Here is a 12724-nt window from a genome sequence, read left to right on the forward strand (position 1 = left end):
GTTGAACGCGGAGGTGCCGTCCGTTCGGCACTAGGATCATCGGTGATTTGAATCACGACGAGTACGACTCCATCAACCCCGTTCACTTGAACGCTTCCGCTTAGCGATCTACAAGGGTATGTAGATGCACTCTCCTTCCCCTCGTTGCTGGTTTCTCCATAGATAGATCTTTGTGACACGTAGGAAAATTTTGAATTTTCTGCTACGTTCCCCAATAGTGGCATCATGAGCTAGGTCTATTGCGTAGATTCTTTGCACGAGTAGAACACAAAGTAGTTGTGGGCGTTGATTTTGTTCAATATGCTTGCCGTTACTAGTTCAATCTTGTTTCGACGGTATTGTGGGATGAAGCGGCACGGACCGACCTTACACGTACTCTTACGTGAGACAGGTTCCACCGACTGACATGCACTTGGTGCATAAGGTGGCTAGCGGGTGCCAGTCTCTCCCACTTTAGTCGGATCGGATGCGATGAAAAGGGTCCTTATGAAGGGTAAATAGCAATTGACATATCACGTTGTGGTTTTGCGTAGGTAAGAAACGTTCTTGCTAGAAACCCATAGCAGCCACGTAAAACATGCAAACAACAATTAGAGGCGTCTAACTTGTTTTTGCAGGGTATGCTATGTGATGTGATATGGCCAAGAAGAATGTGATGAATGATATGTGATGTATGAGATTGATCATGTTCTTGTAATAGGATTCACGACTTGCATGTCGATGAGTATGACAACTGGCAGGAGCCATAGGAGTTGTCTTTATTTATTGTATGACCTGCGTGTCATTAAACAACGCCATGTAATTACTTTACTTTATTGCTAACCGGTAGCCATAGTAGTAGAAGTAATAGTTGGCGAGACAACTTCATGAAGACACGATGATGGAGATCATGGTGTCATGCCGGTGACGATGATGATCATGGAGCCCCGAAGATGGAGATCAATGGAGCTATATGATATTGGCCATATCATGTCACTACTATATAATTTCATGTGATGTTTATTATGTTTATGCATCTTGTTTACTTAGAACGACGGTAGTAAATAAGATGATCCCTTACAACAATTTCAAGAAGTGTTCTCCCCTAACTGTGCACCATTGCGAAAGTTCGGCGTTTCGAAGCACCACGTGATGATCGGGTGTGATAGATTCTTACGTTCAGATACAACGGGTGTAAGCCAGATTTACACACGCAGAACACTTAGGTTAGCTTGACGAGCCTAGCATGTACAGACATGGCCTCGGAACACAAGAGACCGAAAGGTCGAGCATGAGTCGTATAGTAGATACGATCAACATGAAGATGTTCACCGATGATGACTAGTCCGTCTCACGTGATGATCGGACACGGCCTAGTTGACTCGGATCATGTAATCACTTAGATGACCAGAGGGATGTCTATCTGAGTGGGAGTTCATAAGATGAACTTAATTATCCTGAACATAGTCAAAAGACCTTTTGCAAATTATGTCGTAAGCTCGCGCTTTAGTTCCACTATTTAGATATGTTCCTAGAAAAAATATAGTTGAAAGTTGACAGTAGCGATTATGCGGACAATAGAAAGCTTATGTCCTTAATGCACCGCTCAGTGTGCTGAACCCCAAACGTCGTTTGTGGATGTTACGAACATCGGACATACACGTTTTGATAAATACGTGATAGTCCAGTTAAACGGTTTAGAGTTGAGGCACCAAAGACGTTTTTTGAAACGTCACGGAACATATGAGATGTTCTGAGAGCTGAAATTGGGATTTCAGGCTCGTGCCCACGTCAAGAGGTATGAGACCTTCGACGAGTTTTCTAGCCTACAAACTAAGGGAGAAAAGCTCAATCATTGAGCTTGTGCTCAGATTGTCTGAGTGCAACAATCACTTGAATCGAGTGGGGGTTGATCTTCCAGATGAGATAGTGATGTTTCTCCAAAGTCATTGCCACCAAGCTGCTAGAGCTTCGTGATGAACTATAACATGTCAGGGATAGATATGATGATCCTTGAGGTATTCACGATGTTTGACACCACGAAAGTAGAAATCAAGAAGGAGCATCAATTGTTGATGGTTGGTGAAACCACTAGTTTCAAGAAGGGCAAGGGCAAGAAGGGACACTTCATGAAACGGCAAATCAGTTGCTGCTCCAGTGAAGAAACCCAAGGTTGAACCCAAACCCGAGACTAAGTGCTTCTGTAATAAGGGGAACAGCCACTGGAGTAGAATTACCCTAGATACTTGGTAGATAAGAAGGCTGGCAAGGTCGATAGAAGTATATTGGATATACATTATGTTAATGTGTACTTTACTAGTACTCCTAGTAGCACCAGGGTATTAGATACCGGTTCGGTTGCTAAGTGTTAGTAACTCGAAACAAAAGCTACGGAATAAACGGAGACTAGCTAAAGGTGAGCTGACGATACGTGTTGGAAGTGTTTCCAAGGTTGATATGATCAAGCATCGCACGCTCCCTCTACCATCGAGATTGGTGTTAAACCTAAATAATTGTTATTGGTGTTTGCGTTGAGCATAGACATGATTGGATTATGTCTGTCGCAATACGGTTATTCATTTAAGGAGAATAATGGTTACTCTGTTTATTTGAATAATACTTTCAATGGTCTTGCACCTAAAGGAATGGTTTATTGAATCTCGATCATAGTGATACACATTTTCATGCCAAAAGATATAAGATAGTAATGATAGTACCACTTACTTGTGGCACTGCCATGTGAGTCATATTGGTATAAAACGCATGAAGAAGTTCCATGTTGATGGATCTTTGGACTCACTCGTTTTTGAAAAGTTTGAGACATGCGAACCATGTCTATTGGTGTATACGCATGAAGAAACTCCATGCAGATGGACCGTTTGGACTCACTTGATTTTGAATCACTTGAGACATGCAAATCATACCACATGGGCAAGATGACTGAAAGCCTCGTTTTTAGTAAAATGGAACAGGAAAGCAACTTGTAGGAAGTAACACATTTTGATGTGTGCAGTCCAATGAGTGCTGAGGCATGCAGTGAATATCGTTATGTTCTTACTTCACAGATGATTCGAGTAGATGTTGAGTATATTTACTTGACGGAACACAAGTCTGAATTATTGAATGGTTCAAGTAATTTCAGAGTGAGGTTGAAGATCATTATGACAAGAGGATAAAATGTCTATGATATGATCATAGAGATGAGTATCTGAGTTACAAGCTTTGGCACGCAATTAAGACATTGTGGAAATTGTTTCACAATTAATACCGCCTGGAACACCATAGTGTGATGGTGTCCGAACATCATAGTTGCACCCTATTGGATATGCTGCGTACCATGATGTCTCTTATCGAATTACCATTATCGTTCATGGGTTAGGCACTAGAGACAACCACACTCACTTTAATAGGGCACCACGTAATTCCGTTGAGACGAAACCGTTTGAACTATGGTTTGGAGAAACCTAAGTTGTTGTTTCTTAAAGGTTTGGGGCTGCGACGCTTATGTGAAAAAGTTTTAGGTTGATAAGCTCGAACCCAAAACGGATAAATACATCTTCATAGGACACCCAAAACAGTTGGGTATACCTCCTATCTCAAGATCCGGAAGCAAAAGTAATTGTTTCTAGAAACGGGTCCTTTCTCGAAGAAAAGTTTCTCTCGAAAGAATTGAGTGGGAGGATGGTGGAGACTTGATGAGGTTATTGAACCATCACTTCAACTAGTGTGCAGCAGGGCACAGGAAGTTGTTCCTGTGGCGCCTACACCAATTGAAGTAGAAGCTTATGATAGTGATCATGAAGTTTCGGATCAAGTCACCACCGTACCTCGTAGGGTGACAAGGATGCGTACTACTTCAGAGTGGTACAGTAATCATGTCTTGAAGGTCATGTTGCTAGACAACAATGAACCTACGAGCTATGGAGAAGCGATGGTGGGCCCGGATTCCGACAAATGGTTAGAAGCCATGAAATCCGAGATAGGATCCATGTATCAGAACAAAGCATGGACTTTGGTGGACTTGCCCGATGATAGGCAAGCCATTGAGATAAATGGATCTTTAAGAAAAAGACGGACGTGGACGGTAATGTTACCGACTATGAAGCTCGACTTGTGGCGAAGAGTTTTTCACAAGTTCAAGGAGTTGACTACGGTGAGATTTTCTCACCCGTAGCAATGCTTAAGTCCGTCGGAATCATGTTAGCATTAGCTGCATTTATGAAATCTGGCAGATGGATGTCAAAATGAGTTTCCTTACCAGTCTTCGTAAGGAAAGGTTGTCGATCCTAAGGATGCTAAAAGGTATGCTGGCTCCAGCGATCCTTCTAAGGACTGGAGTAAGCATCTCGGAGTTGGAATGTACGCTTTGATGAGATGATCAAAGATTTTGGGTTTATATAAAGTTTATGAGAAACTTGTATTTCCAAAGAAGTGAGTGGGAGCGCTATAGAATTTCTGATAAGTATATGTTGTTGACATATTGTTGATCAGAAATGATGTAGAATTTCTGGAAAGCATACATGGTCATTTGAAAGGTGTTTTTAAACAGAAAACCTGGATTAAGCTACTTGAACATTGAGCATCAAGATCTAGAAGGATAGATAAAAACCGCTTAATGGTACTTTCAAATGAGCACATACCTTGACATGATCTTGAAGGTGTTCAAGATGGATCAGTCAAAGAAGGAGTTCTTGCCTGAGATGTAAGGTATAAAGTTAAGACTTAAAGCTCGACCACGGCAGAAAAGAGAGAAAGGACGAAGGCCGTCCCCTATGCTTTAGACGTAGGCTCTATAGTATGCTATGCCGTGTACCACACCGGAAGTGTGCCTTGCCATGAGTCAGTCAAGGGGTACAAGAATGATCCAGGAATGGGGATCATTGGACATCGGTCAAAATTGTCCTTGGAGTAAATAAGGACATGTTTCTCGATTATGGAGGTGATAAAGAGTTCGGCGTAAAGGGTTACGTCGATGCAAGCTTTGACACCTATCCGAATGACTCTGAATAGCAAACCGGATACGTATAGTGGAGCAACCATTTGGAATAGTTTCAAATGGAGCGTGGAAGTAGCATTTATAATATGACCTAGAAATTTGCAAAGCACACACGGATCTGAAAGGTTCAGATCCGTTGACTAAAACCTCTCTCACAAGCAAAACATGATCAAACCCCAGAACTCATTGAGTCTTAATCACATGATGATGTGAACTAGTTTAATGACACTAGTAAACTCTTTGGATGTTGGTCACATGGCGATGTGACCTATGAGTGTTAATCACATGGCGATGTGAACTAGATTATTGACTCTAGTGCAAGTGGGAGACTGTTGGAAATATGCCCTAGAGGCAATAATAAATTATTTATTATTATATTTCCTTGTTCATGATAATCGTTTATTATCCATGCTATAATTGTATTGATAGGAAACTCAGATACATGTGTGGGTACATAGACAACACCATGTCCCTAGTAAGCCTCTAGTTGACTAGCTCGTTAATCAATAGATGGTTACGGTTTCCTGACCATGGACATTGGATGTCATTGATAACGGGATCACATCATTGGGAGAATGATGTGATGGACAAGACCCAATCCTAAGCCTAGCACAAAGATCGTGTAGTTCGTATGCTAAAGCTTTTCTAATGTCAAGTATCTTTTCCTTAGACCATGAGATTGTGCAACTCCCGGATACCGTAGGAATGCTTTGGGTGTACCAAACGTCACAACGTAACTGGGTGGCTATAAAGGTGCATTACAGGTATCTCCGAAAGTGTCTGTTGGGTTGGCACAAATCGAGACTGGGATTTGTCACTCCGTGTGACGGAGAGGTATCTCTGGGCCCACTCGGTAGGACATCATCATAATGTGCAGAATGTGACCAAGGGGTTGATCACGGGATGATGTGTTACGGAACGAGTAAAGAGACTTGCCGGTAACGAGATTGAACAAGGTATCGGGATACCGACGATCGAATCTCGGGCAAGTACAATGCCGCTAGACAAAGGGAATTGTATACGGGATCGATTGAGTCCTTGACATCGTGGTTCATCCGATGAGATCATCGTGGAACATGTGGGAGCCAACATGGGTATCCAGATCCCGCTGTTGGTTATTGACCGGAGAACATCTCGGTCATGTCTGCATGGTTCCCGAACCCATAGGGTCTACACAGTTAAGGTTCGATGACGCTAGGGTTATAAAGGAAGTTTGTATGTGGTTACCGAATGTTGTTCGGAGTCCCGGATGAGATCCCGGACGTCACGAGGAGTTCCGGAATGGTCCGGAGGTAAAGATTTATATATAGGAAGTCTTATTTTGGTCGCCGGAAAAGTTTCGCGCATTATCGGTATTGTACCGGGAGTGCCGAAAGGGGTCCGGGGGTCCACCGGGGGGGTACACCTGCCCCGGGGGGCCACATGGGCTGTAGGGGGTGCGCCTTGGCCCATATGGGCCAAGGGCACCAGCCCCGAGAGGCCCATGTGCCAAGGAGACTTGGGGAGGGAAGAGTCCAAAGGGGTGAAGGCACCTCTGAGGTGCCTTGGGGAGGATGGACTCCTCCCCCCCTCTTGGCCGCACCCCTTCCTTGGAGGAAGGGGCAAGGCTGCGCTCTCCCCCCCTCTCTTGCACCTATATATAGTGGAGGGGAGGGAGGGGAAGCCACACCTGACTCCCTGGCACCTCCCTCCCTCCCGTGACACCTCCTCCTCTCCCGCAGGTGCTTGGCGAAGCCCTGCAGGATTGCCACGCTCCTCCACCACCACCACGCCGTTGTGCTGCTGTTGGATGGAGTCTTCCTCAACCTCTCCCTCTCTCCTTGCTGGATCAAGGCATGGGAGACGTCACCGGGCTGAACGTGTGTTGAACGCGGAGGTGCCGTCCATTCGGCACTAGGATCATCGGTGATTTGAATCACGACGAGTACGACTCCATCAACCCCGTTCACTTGAACGCTTCCGCTTAGCGATCTACAAGGGTATTTAGATGCACTCTCCTTCCCCTCGTTGCTGGTTTCTTCATAGATAGATCTTGGTGACACATAGGAAAATTTTGAATTTCTGCTACGTTACCCAACATCAAGTTGGGCCTTGCACTCTTCAAGCTCCTGGGACAGTCGGGTATTCTTTTCTGTAAGATCCTTCATAACAAATGATCCTTAAATCAGTTATTCTGACTATTTTAAGTCTCGGGGGCTACTGGCATATATAACTGTCAAATTTTCTTACCCGTATGTCCTTTACATACTGCTCCATGGCTCTGGCTAGACCATCTTGAGCGGCACGGAGGTGCGCATCTCCCGAATCAAAGGCATTCAAGGCCTCTTGGGAGAAACACGCGTCACGAAGAACTGTCCGACGACGCCTGTGGTTCAAGGCGCTCTCCACCTCGGAGTTGGTGGCGGACAACCTGTCGGCATCCTCTGTCGGAGGAGCATCCGACGCATGTCTCGTGCTCGCCTGAGCCTCCGGACCCGGCTTTGAAGCTTTTCCGGTGAAGGTTCGATCGGCAACCTCTCCAGACTCCGTCTGGCGAGCGCTCTTTTTCCTGAAAAGGGTATCAGTGTTAGTATGCCTTCCAGGAATCAATCCTGGGAGTATGGTGACATGCCATACCGTTGCGACGGAGTTTCGATCCGGACCGCACTTCTTTTTAGCCTGCGGGGCCGCACTGCCCTTTGTTGGCCAGCCGCCGCAGTCTCGGCTTCCTGCCTCGAAGGTACCCCCTGCGAAGCACCATTGGTATACGGTGATCGAAAATAAGCATGGATGGGTCGTTATAAGGGTTTTGGGATCTCGGTCTCATTTACCTGTGAGGCTGGAAGTATTCCGGGGTAATCAGCCGTAATGGCGACCAGCGCATTGTCGATGCTAAGTTGGTGGAATACCCCGTCGATCAACTCCACCTTTATGTCCGGATCCTCTTCGGAGGTCAGATCGAGGGACCGTTCCGGATCCTCGGGTTGTGGGGGCGGGCTGTGTATCTTCTCACAGTCCGGCGCAGTTCCTACACAAAAACCATGAAATAAGATATTTAACTACGGGAACATGGATCGGACAGGTCACAAAGATGTTTGCTTACCCAGCTTCGAGGATTATTCGAAGAAAACTCCTTCAGTGGGTTGACACGGAGGAAATCCTCCTCCTCTCCTTTGTACATGGCAGACAAGATCTTCACCAGTTCGGTGACCGATCCTGGCCCTTTGCGGCCATGGCGGGTGGCATCGTCCTCCCCGTTGAAGTCCCACATGGGGTGGCCCCTGTATTGGAGCGGCTGCACTCCCCTCATAATGCAGATTTCCATGACTCCTGTCATGGTCAATCCGGCATGAGCCAGTAACCTTATTCGGCTCATCAAATAACGGACATCCCGGTCATCTTCTCTCCGGGGGCTCCGAGGGCGCCAGCTTAGGCGCTTCTTCAGAGGAGCATTGCTGAACTCCGGAAGCCCGATCCAAACAGGATCCGGCAGCGGGACGTCCTCCATGTAAAACCATTCCGAAGGCCAGTCTTCGGACGCCTTCTTTGGGGTTCCGGATAGGTATCCGGTCCCGGCGATGCGCCATAGCTCGGCTCCGCCCACTTGATATATTGACCCCTCATGAGAACGGGGTACTAGGCAGAATATTCTCTTCCACAGTCTGAAATGAGCCTCGACGCCCAAGAATAGTTCACAAAGGGCCACGAAGCCCGCGATGTGCAGGATGGAGGCAGGAGTAAGGTGGTGCAGTTGGAGGACGTAGAACTCCAAGAGCCCCCGGAGAAACGGATGGATGGGAAATCCGAGGCCTCTTACTAGATAAGAGATGAAGCATACCCGCTCTCCTTTAGAGGGATCGGGGACGCTCTCCACTTGCTTTCCGCCCTTGTAGGTGGCAAGTCCGGCTCGAACCGGAACCATGAAGGCCAGGGGGAGAAATCCCTTGGTTTGGAGTATAACTAGCTCGCTATGCGGGACTGAGCATCTCTCCCATTTTCCTGGCTGAGGGCTGGGAGCGAGAGAAGAGGAGTCGCGTCGACTGTCCATGATGGAATGGGCTTTGGTCAGAGGCGCTCTGATGAAAGCTTGCAAAGGGGAGATGGTGTGACTCAGATCTAGATCCTTGCCCCTTTTATAGGCGGCTCATTTGCGCGGCTAGGGGGGTATTGTAAAAATACCCTGGCTGTTCGCATTCATTCAAACACGTGGAAGATGGCCATTATTGGGCATAGAAGCCGAGGAGCGCAACATTTATCAAAAGCCGGACACTATTCGACAAGTATATGGAATTTGGAGAAGAACCCGCCTCGCAATGCCGAAGACAATCAACGCGCCGGACTCATCGTCATTGAAGCCTGGTTCGGGGGCTACTGAGGGAGTCCCGGATTAGGGGGTGCCCGGATAGCCGAACTCTTACCGTTGGCCGGACTCCAAGACTATGAAGATACAAGATTGAAGACTTCGTCCCGTGTCCGGATGGGATTTTTCTTGGCGTGGAAGGCAAGCTTGGCGATACGGATATGTAGATCTCCTACCATTGTAACCGACTCTGTGTAACCCTAACCTATCCGGTGTCTATATAAACTGGAGGGTTTTAGTCCGTAGGACGAACAACAATCATACCATAGGCTAGCTTCTAGGGTTTAGCCTCCTTGATCTCGTGGTAGATCTACTCTTGTACTACCCATATCATCAATATTAATCAAGCAGGAGTAGGGTATTACCTCCATCGAGAGGGCCCAAACCTGGGTAAAAACATCGTGTCCCTTGTCTCCTGTTACCATCCGCCTAGACGCACAGTTCGGGACCCCCTACCCGAGATCCGCCGTTTTTGACACCGACACCCCTTCTTCTTCTTCTTCTTATTCTTCTTCCTTGACCTCCTCCTAGATGGGAGAAGGGTTTCCCCTCTGGTCCTTGGCTCCCATGGTGTGGGAGGGGCGAGAGCCCCTCCGAGATTGGATCTATCTCTCTGTCTCTCTCTGTTTCTGCGTTCCCCGATTCTGCCCCTTCACCGTTTCTTTTATATCCAGAGATCCGTAACTCCGATTGGGGTGAATCTTTCGGCCGGATCTTTCTCATAAAATTAGCTTTCTTGCGGCAAAAGAAGAGCGTCAACCGCCTTACGGGGTGCCCAGGAGAGTCCAGGGCGCGCCTGCCTCCCTGGGGGGGCTCCCCCTGTCTCCTGGCCCCCTCGGGCACCGCCTCGCGTTGATTCTTCCTCCCAAAAATCACAAATATTCCAAAATAATTCTCTGTCCGTTTTTATCCCGTTTGGACTCCTTTTGATATTAGGTTTATGCGAAACATAAAACATGCAACAAACAGGAACTGGCACTGGGCACTGGATCAATATGTTAGTCCCAAAAATAGTATAAAAAGTTGCCAAAAGTATATGAAAGTTGAATAATATTGGCATGAAACAATCAAAAATTATAGATACGACATAGACGTATCAGCATCCCCAAGCTTAATTCCTGCTCGTCCTCGAGTAGGTAAATGATAAAAAAAGATAATTTTTGATATGGAATGCTACCTAGCATAATCTTGATCATATATCTAATCATGGCATGAATATTAAGACACGAGTGATTCAAAGCATTAGTTTATCATTTGACATAAAAACAATAATACTTAGGGCATCCCAACAAACAATCATGTCTTTCAAAATATCAATGCTTCAGAACATTATCCCTACAAAATCATATAGTCTTGTATGCTCCCTTTTCTTAACACAAGGTACCCCTCATGCCTATTCCGGTGTCAGCCAAGCAATTGTTTCGTACTTTAGTATTCTCAAACTTTTTCAACCTTCACGCAATACATGAGCGTGAGCCATGGATATAGCACTATGGGTGGAATAGAATATGATGGTGGAGGTTATGTGGAGAAGACAAAAAGGGAGGAAGTCTCACATTGACGCGGCTAATCAACGGGTTATGGAGATGCCCATCAATTGATGTCAATGCGAGGAGTAGGGATTGCCATGCAACGGATGCACTAGAGCTATAAGTGTATGAAAGCTCAAACTGAAAACTAAGTGGGTGTGCATCCAACTTGCTTGCTCATGAAGACCTAGGGCATTTGAGAAAGCCCATCGTTGGATATACAAGCCAAGTTCTATAATGAAAATTCCCACTAGTATATGAAAGTGACAATATAGGAGACTCTCTATATGAAGAACATGGTGCTACTCTGAAGCACAAGTGTGGTAAAAGGATAGTAACATTGCCCCTTTTCTTTTTCTTTTTTTTTCTTTTTTTTCTTTTTTTGGGGGGCTTCTTTGGCCCCCTTATTTAGGCTTCTTTGGCCTCTCTTTTTTTTCTTTTTTTTTTCATGGGGCAACGCTCTATAATGATGATCATCACACTTTTATTTATTTACAACTCAATATTACAACTTGATACTAGAACAAAGATATGACTCTATATGAATGCTTCCGGCGGTGTATCGGGATGTGCAATGATCTAGCGTAGCAATGACATCAAAAAGCGGACAAGCCATGAAAACATCATGCTAGGTATCTTACGATCATGCAAAGCAATATGACAATAAATGCTCAAGTCCAGGCCCGGTCCTGAGATTCCGGGGGTCCGGGGCAAGATAACAAAAAGGGGGCCCTAAAGCCATATAAATATATGTGTTTTTATTCCAATTGCAAATTAATACAAATTTTACACTATAATTTATGCTGCCATGTCATCTCAACTATTCAAAAAAAAGGCACATAAAAGTTGGTCACTCTTTTCAATTGATACTTATTTTTTTTACTCTTTTCAATGGATACTTATATTTGTTTTGTTAGGTGAATAAGTTAAACTTCTGTGCCAACATAAATTTTTTATCATCTTATATAATATTTTGCCAGGTTGTTCTTCAACAGTAACTAAAGCTAATTCGTCAAAATCCCTAGCAGCACATTCTTTATTTCTAGGGAAGCAGTAGAAGATTTTTGTAGGACTCAATCAACTCATATGCATGTTCTTTTTTTTCTCTCTTTGTCGGATGGATACTTACGAACTAAATTAATAGCATTCTTTCTAAGTAGCACACACATACGATACAAGAAATGAAGAACACTGCTAATTAAATAAAAAATGCCAAGAAAGAGGCATGGAATAAGGTACGGCTAGAAAATAGAAATTGCAAGCTTTTGCTGCTGCTTACGAGTCACAGACAGTAATCCCGGTTTCCCTTTTCTATTCCCAAACAATACGGGAAATTGGAGCGTGAGAGAGAGAGAGAGAGATGCACAAGGATTAAAACTTCATGAACTGAACAATCATACAAGACTATATAAAAAGAAGAGGACGTTGATGGAATCTTGAAAATCGCGTTACCTTCCTCCACTAATCGCGTCCAGCAGCCGAAAATCACAATTAGACCATGCGGGTGACACAACTTGGCATTGGCATGGCCGATTGGTTGCCAATTTTAGAAGAGAAGAAATAGAAAGACGAGAACACCACTCGCGTGAGGCAAGGACAGAATTAATCGCTCTGTTACAGTTCTTTCCATTTTTGATTGAGAATTAATTAGTCAATCTGTTACATGGGAAAGAATTCTTTCCTAAACAACAAACATGTAAAAATCAGGTGATCTGTTACATGCAAATAATTCTTATACCTTTTTTAGAATCAGGCGATCTGTCAACACGGGAAAGAATTATTTCCAAAAAATTACAACATTTTCCTAAGTATCACACACGTAAGATAACCAAGCCATCAGGGGGCCCCTTCCTAGTCGGGGCCCGAGGCGGCTGCCCCCCT

This window comes from Triticum dicoccoides, chromosome 4A (assembly GCF_002162155.2).
Source record: "Triticum dicoccoides isolate Atlit2015 ecotype Zavitan chromosome 4A, WEW_v2.0, whole genome shotgun sequence".
NCBI lineage: Eukaryota > Viridiplantae > Streptophyta > Magnoliopsida > Poales > Poaceae > Triticum > Triticum dicoccoides.